We start from the raw sequence: 8,580 nt of genomic DNA, 5'->3' as shown, positions 1-8,580 counted from the left end.
ATAATCTACAATGGGATATTTTGGAGACCATTGAGGCATAGAGTGAAAAACTGACTATCCCATGATAAAAACTAGAAACAAGATATCTGTAAAACTGCTTTGCTATGTGTGGATTTATCTTACAGAGTTAAAAAATTATTTTAATTCTACAAACACTCTCTTGTGGAATGTACAAAGGACATTTCTGAGCCCATCAAGGACTATAGTGAAAAACAGAATATCACGTGATAAAAACTAGAAACAACTTATCTGGGAAACAACTTAGCAATGTGTGAGTTCATCTAACAGAGGTAAGCCTTTCTTTGATTCAGCAGGTTGAAAACCCTTTTTTTTAGAATCTATTAAGGGATGGCCAGGTGTGGTAGATCTCGCCTGTAATTCTAGCACTTTGGGATGCTGAAGAGAGTGGATCACGAGGTCAGTAGCTTGAGACCAACCTGGCTAACATGGTGAAACCACATCTCTACTAAAAAAAAAAAAAAAAAAAAAAAATTAGCCCGGTGTAGTGGTGGGCGTTTGTAGTCCCAGCTACTTGGGAGGCAGAAGCAGGAGAATGGTGTGAACCTGGGAGGCAGAGCATGCAGTGAGCCAATGTCATGCCACTGCACTCCATCCTGGGTGACAGAGTGAGACTCCATCTCAAAAAAAAAAAAAAAAAGAATCCCCTAAGGGACATTTTGGGGCCCATTGAAGCCTACAGTGAAAAATTGAATATCCCTTGAATATCCTGCAATAAAGACTAGCAAGCAGATATCTGTGAAACCGCTTTATGATGTATGGATACATCTCACAGGGTGAAGCCTTTCTTTTGATTCAGCTGGTTCAAAACACTCTTTTTGTAGAATCTGCAAAGGGACATTTCAGAGCCAACTGAGACCTATAGTGAAAAACTGAATATCCTACTATGAAAACTAGAACAAGCTATCTGTGAAATGCCTATGTCATATTTGGATTGATTTCACAGAGTTAAACTTGTCTTTTGATCCAGCAGTTAGAAACACTCTTGAAGTAGAATATCTGAAGTGAGATATCAAAACCCATTGAGGTCTATTTTGAAAAACTGAATATCACAGAACAAAAAATAGAAACAAGGGCAGGAACTGTGGCTAAAACCTAAAATCCAAGCACATTATGAGGATAACTCACTTGAGGTCGGGAGTTTGAGACAAGCCTGACCAACATGAAGAAACCTTTTCTCTACTAAAAATACAAATTGCTCTGGGCATTGTGGTGCATGTTTCTAATCCCAGCTATTCAGGAGGGTAAGGCAAGAAAGTTGCTTAAACCCAGGAGGTGGAGGTTTCAGTGAGCAGAGATCACACTATTACACTTTAACCTAGTCAAGAAGTGAAAAACTCCATCTCAAAAAAAAAAAATAAATAAATAAATCTAGAAACAAGTTCTCTGTTAAACCTTTGTGTGATGTGTAGATTAATCTCACAGAGGTGGACCTTTCTTTTGATTCAGCATGTTGGAAACCTCTTTTAGTAGAGCTTAAGAAGGGACATTTTAGAGCCCATGAAGTCTATTAAAAAAATGAATATCCCACGATAAAAATGAGAAACAATCTCCCAGTGAAATCTCATTGTGAGGTGTGGATTCATCTCCCAAAGATAAACCTTTCTTTAGATTTATCACGTTGGAAGCACTCTTTTTGTAAAATATATAAAGGGACATTTCAGAGCCCATTAAGGCCTATGGTGAAAAACTGAATATCTGGAGATAAAAAAGCAGAAACAAGCTATCTGTGAAGCCACTTTGGGATGTGTGGGTTTATTTCACAGAGTTGACATTTTCTTTTTACTCATTATGTGTACGGTCCTATGATAAACAGATCAGGGGACTCATCACCTCAGAGTCCATAAGACCAGATGCTGACATCTTCAATTTCTATTTAGATTGAATTTAAACAAGCCAGCCAAACACTGTGCAGTGAAACTCTCATAAAGACAAGAGATTGAAAAAGGGAAAGAAAAATAAAAAAAAAAAAACAATGCTGTCAGGGGAACTGTTTCACACCTGTCATGCCTGCACTTTGGGAGCCTGAGGGCACATGGATCCCTTGATCCCAGGCAATCTGGAACAGCCTAGGCAACATGGTGAAACCTCTCTACAAAAATACAAAAATTAACTGGTTTCATAACCTTGACTCAAAATTAATGAATAGATTAAAATTAAAAATACAAAATCTTAAATGCAGTTTTCGCTTATTTTTGCTTTGTACCCTGAGAAGAACATAATATAGCTGTTGTCTGTCTGACTGTCCATCTGCTTGTGAGAGAGTCTCACTCTGTCTGTCAGCCAGGCTGCAGTGCAGTGACACCATTATGGCTGACTGCAGCATCAACCTCCCCAGGGTTAGGTGAGTCTTCCACTTTGGCCTCCCTAGTAGCTGGGACCACACAGGCATGCACTTCAGGTTTTGGCTGCGTTTTCCAAGACTTGACTTGAGCTCCTGGGCTAAAGTATTCCTACAACCTCAACTTCCCAAAATGTTAAGGTTGCAGGCATTAGCCACTGCACCCAGCCTGACTTAATACATCTGGTCTTATTACACCTTGACCACATGCCCGTGAAGAACTCAAATCAAGGGAGAATCAACAAGAGACTTTCAGCATCCTTTCCCTAAAGCAGGGAGGTGGATGGTGGCCAAATGTCCTGCACTTCTGTGCTTTTAGGTGGCCACGTGTAGAGGATAGATTTCAAATATTTCTGTAGAGGCAAAAGCCACAGTCATCTAGAGCAAAGGATGGGGTTTCTGACAGTGTCTGAAGGGCCAGGAAGGTCCAGGATCTGACAAGGCCCATGTTGCGGGTTGAGGGGTCTATGGAATACAGGGTAGAAGGAGCCATCGGTCCTCACTGAGTTCTTGCCCTAGGCCCCACTGTGCAGACCAAGTCAGAAGGAAAAATCCCTCATCCTACATGCCACATCCCTCCACTGAACTTGAAAGCGGATCGATTTTCCAAACATGAGGTGACTCCTGGTTGGAAATGTATGACAAGGGGCTAGCCTTCCCTGAGTCAGTAGGATAAAGAAATCATTCTGTGGCATAGAATGAGGTGTGGTTTGAATCTTGAAACTCCATTTAAAACCAACAAAGGTGGCCAAGCGCTTTGGCTCATGCCTGTCAATCCAGCAATTTGGGAGGCTAAGGCAGGCAGATCGCAAGGTCAGGATTGCAAGACCAGCCTGGCCAACGTGGTGAAACCCCATTTTTACTAAAATTACAAAAATTAGCTGAGGGTGGTGGTGCATGCCTGTAATCCTAGCTTCTCAGGAGGCTGAGGCAGGAGAATCGCTGGAACCCAAAAGGCGGAGCCACTGTAACTCCAGCCTGGGGGACAAAGTGAGACTCCATCTCAGAAACAAACAAACAAACAAAGCCAATGAATGTGTTTAACTCAGTGTCATGCTCGGGTCTATTGACAGGGTACATTGAGCATGCAGGGAAATGTCAGGGGTTGGGGTGGAAACTATTTTGTGGCCTCAAGGGAGGGTTTGAGAGGTAGTCCCACAAACCTGATAGCCTAAGGAATCCCCTGCACTCAAGAAGCAATATTCACTTCTAGCCTGTAGCCACCCATGTGAGATAATTAGGCTCTCTACAGAACTCCTCCTGAAATGGGCTCTCGCTCCATTCAATGAAAATGGGAGAATCTGTTTCCTAGCATGCAGCTGCCAATGAACGATGATCTGGACACTCGCATAAGAAGAATGTCAGGCTCTACTCACACCATGTGGTTTTGTAACCTCCAGCATATGTGCTGGTGGGGGGGTGCTGTGGACAGAGGAGTGGAGAGGGTGGTTGTGTCCAGCATGTGCCAGAGACACGGGATGCGGTTGGGTTGGTCAGAGTCTAGGGAACTCATCACCTGTCAAGACATCTCGCCTTCTGCTTTCCTCTCTGCCCTACTCTCCACATCCTCACAGTGCAGTGGAGACGATGTAGGTGGAGGTTTCCATCACCTGGGACTTAAGCAAAGGAAGGCCGCCCTCCCAGGGGTTTCACTGGAGTGGATGCCTTGGGCAGGCTCACAAAGATGCTGATGGTGACAGTGAGAGGGATGTATGGGGGAGGGAGCAGGCCAATGTAGAGGTATGCATTTGACCTCTTTGGGGGTGGTCAGCTTTGTGGAGTCCTGTGCATCCTTCCAGAGAGTCATTCAGTGCTAGCAAGCATGGTCTCCAGGATCACAGCTCCCAGCAGAGGCTTTTCTTTTTTTTTTTTTCACACTGAATCCTGGGAAGGAAAGTTCTCAGCAGGCTTCCTATCCAAGAAGCTGAAACCACTTCTGGGAGGTTTTTCAAAGAGTCAGTCGTTCCACAAGTGGCTGTGGGAGTTCTGGAAATTGAGATAAGTGTTGGGAGATATATATTTTAGACAGAATGGACAGAGCTTGGTCATGAGTTGTTTAGGACACAGGGGATACAGATTGAGAAAACCCTCCAAGCATCCTAGGTGAACAGAGGTACGATTTATTGAGACAGTAATCTGGGTCACAGCCAAGGGGAGGGAAAAGCAAACCCAGATTTTAAGTTTGGATTTTTATTAGTATGTAATATCTATGAGATATCCAAGATCAGAAATGAACTCCCCAGTTCTGTAGAGGATTCTGTATGGGGATCAAATCTGGGATTTCTGAAGTTAAGAATTCAGCCTTGGTAACAGATTAGATTAGATCTACATGAGCCTATAGTAGAATATGACAGAAAAATAAAGATACAAAGAAAGAGAGATAGAGAGAGACAGAGAGAGATAGAGACAGAGACAGAGGGACAGAGGCAGAGAAAGAGAGAGAGGAAGAGGAAGGGGGTACTCAAGAAATAATTACATATATTTTATAATGCTCTGTTGCCATAAACAGTGGCCAGAGTACGCTTTGAAAACAAGAACATCAAAAACAACAGCGGCAGCAGCAACACTCACTTACAGATTTTTAGAAAGTAGGATATTATGAACTATAGTTTGCCTCAACTGGTTCTCACTACATGTTGAGAGATTTGCAAAAGTGCTGGTTAATAACAGAAGAAAACAGCGGCTAATCTGTCCTGGGGAAAATATACATCTTCCTAAAAGTTGGTGAATTCTACTTAAGCTGAAAATAAACACAAAAAAGAAAAAACAATAACAAAACAAAACAAGCAAACAAACACGGGCCACAGCATTGTCTCTGGAAATCTTAAAAGAGCAAAATGCTTTGTAGAAAGCGTTTCTATTTTGGGCAAATACTAATAAGGCCCAGAGTAGAGCAGTGATGCCTTTCCTATTTTGAAAATATGCTGGCCTGTGGTAGGAGAAAATAAAAAAAAATACATCTTGATGAAAGGTGATTGACACCAATCCAGAATGAAGCTTTCCTAGGGAGAGAGGCCTGAGGAGCTAAGGGGGAAAAAACTCAACTGCAGTCTGGCCCACCTGCCTGTCCGCTTGTCCACGCATGTCAAGGTCTATGCCATGGGCCCAAGCTGCCTCTGCGGCAGTGGGACCGTGCCTTCCCCATCTTCAAAAACTGTGGCCAATGAGTGAGACCTGACGACCACCAATGCAAATGTCAGCCTGGTGAGAATGAGATCACCGGGGAGGGGTGGGGGAAGGGGAGAGAAGACGGAGGCACACCAGGGTGGCACTCGAACATTTCCAAGCACGGTGGTGGGAGGTGGAAGGGTTGCGGGAAACCCACCTAACTAACACTAAATTACAGTAAAAGGGCTTGAGGGGCCGGGGGGTGACTTAAAAATTAAAGTGACCCTACATAAGGCCAAAGTGGAAGATCCTATGAGCATTAAAGTAACCAACACATGAAGAAAAATAATGTGCTGATAAAAGACCAACAGAGGCCCCACCAGGGCAGAGGTTCCCTAGGAATGAGGGAGAGAGCGAGGGGTCTCCAGAAGGGAGGAAGAGAAACCAGGTGACCCAGGCTCTGTGAAGTCGGCCTGACCTCCCTCTGTGCCACCTCCACTTTAAATAATAGTGGCCGCTAGATGATGCTCGAAGACAACCGATGCTTGCAAGTGTCAGTCAGCACGGAAAAGAAACGAACGATACATAGTTTTGGGTCAGGGTGGAGGTAGTTGGGGGGGGGGCGGAAGAGCAGTGTCTTGTCAAGAAAATATCACCGCCGTATTATCCAGGTAGCGATACAGTGCCATTTACTAGAAATCACTCAAGAGTTTCGCTCTTGTTGCCCAGGCTAGAGTGCGGTGGCACAAACTCGGAACACTGCAACCTCTGCCTCCCAGGTTCAAGCGACTTTCCTGCCTCAGCCTTCTGAGTACCTGGGATTATAGGCATGCACCACCACGCGCGGTTAATTTTGTATTTTTAGTACATGCGGGGTTTCTCATGTGGGTCTGGCTGGTCTCGAACTCCCGACCTCAGGTGATCCGCCCACCTCAGCCTCCAAAAGTGCTGGGATTATAGGCATCAGCCACCGCGCCCCACCATGTGTATAGAATTTTACACCACAATAGTGAGCTTTCTTCCTCGTTGCCTTCAGAATTGGTTTCACTAGGTAAGATTTTCTTTAACCGTTTATTTTTAAATTGAGGAGTTTGTAAGGGAAATATGAGAAGTAGACTTCACAAGTGACAGGGGGAAATGTCTGAACATGCCCCTTCCATCCAAGTGCGTATCTGGCCTCGACCGCCAGAAATCATAAACCGAGTGGGGAAGCCCAACAAGACCTGTCTGTCTAGATTCCTCTCCTCCTCTCCAAGGACAGCGCTCCTTCCTTTCGTGGAAGGTGCAGGACCCTCCGCAGAACGTGGGTCTCTTAGTTTATTGTTGATTTCATCTACGGTGATGATAATAAAAGAGGTATGAGAGTAAATCAACCTTTAGGACACTCCCCTCCGTCCTCACCACACAGATCCCTCCCCACACAAACTCGCACCCCTGCACCTCATGCTCAAGCCCAAGAAAGGAAGAAAGACAGAAAGTAAAGCAAGAGGTCAGCATCCAAGTCAGTGGAGGCGGGGGATCTCAAAGGGTGAGCAAGAGGTGGGGGGCTGGGGATGTCATTGCCAAGCTAGAAAAGGTGGGAGACTGACTATCTATCCCCACTCCCCAGCCTTCGGGTGGGGTGGCTCCTGCAAAAGCTTCTGAATGGAGAGAAGCCTGAGGCTATAGAAATCACCAGCTAGGACTCCAGGAAGGGAACAAAGATTTGGGCTTTTGAACGGGGCTTTGGAATGCGGTGCTGTGGCTTCTAAGTTGATGCTCTTCGCCTCCCACAGAGCTAGACTCTGTCAAAAAAAAAAAAGAAAGAAAAAAGAAAAGAAAGAAAGAAAAGAAAAAGAAAAAAAATTAGAACACTCGTCGTGGTCGTGAGTGATTACTGGGAGGCCAGGCGAAGTGGCTCAAGCCCGTCATTCCAGCACTCTGAGATGCTGGGTCAGGAGGATTGCAACGAAGTGATGAGACGCTGTCTGTAGAAAACATTTAAAAATAATCTGGGCACAGTGGTGTGTGCCTGTGGTCCCATTTACTCTACTCTGGAGGCTGAGGAGGAAGGATCACTTGAGCTAATGTGTGTCTAGGCTGCAGTGTGTGAGCTATGATGGTACAACTGCACTCTGCCAGGGTGGCAGAGTGAGATGCTGTCTCTGAATCAATCAATCAATCAAATCACTGAAAGGACCTCTCTATTTCTTACTTTCAATGGATATCTCTTTAGGTCAGATAGGCATGATGGCTCACCCCAGTAATCCCAGCACTTTTTGAAGCCAGGGTGGGAGGATTAAAATAAAGAAAGAAAAAAAAAGTGGGGGGAGGTGTATATCTTTGACTGGTGACTAACATTACACAAACCCTACAAGGAAGGAATGTGCGTAGGATTCAGTAAACGCATCCCGTTTTCTTAAACTACTGTACAGTGTTGTCATCTTAAATGTGACTGGGGCCAGGGATGAGAGTGGCTCATGCCTGTAATCTCAGAACTTTGGGAGACCAAAGTGGGTGGATCATGAGGCCAGGAGTTCAAGACCAGCCTGGCCAAGATAGTGAAACCATGTCTTTACTAAAAATACAAAAATTGCAGGGTGCAGTGGTTGGAACCTATAATCCCTGCTACCAGGCAGGCTGAGGGAGGAGAACCACTTGAACCCGGGAGGTGAAGGTTGCAGTGTGCCAAGATCAGGACACTGCATTCTTGCTCCGGGTGACAAAACAAGACTCCATCTCAAAAAAAAAAAAAAAAAAATATATATATATATGTATATATATATATATATATATATATATATATATATATATATAGGATGACAGAGAAAGACTCTGTCTCAAAATATATATATATATTTAAAAAAAAAAAACAGAATGAGTGGACCAGCCTGACCAACATGGCAAAACCCCGTTCATCTCTACTAAAAATGAAAATATCAGCCAGGCATGGTGGCACACACCTGTGATCCCAGACACTCAGGGAACCTGAGGCACAAGAATCACTTGAGCCTGGCAGGTGGAGGTAGCAGAGAGCCTAATTCGAGCCACAGCACTCTGGCCTGGATGACAGAGTGATACCCTGTCTCAAAAAAAAAAAAAAGATGAGGCTGGACACGGTGGTTGACACCTGT

Source organism: Pongo pygmaeus, chromosome Y (genome assembly GCF_028885625.2).
Source record: "Pongo pygmaeus isolate AG05252 chromosome Y, NHGRI_mPonPyg2-v2.0_pri, whole genome shotgun sequence".
Lineage (NCBI taxonomy): Eukaryota > Metazoa > Chordata > Mammalia > Primates > Hominidae > Pongo > Pongo pygmaeus.
This window is presented reverse-complemented; position numbering follows the sequence as displayed.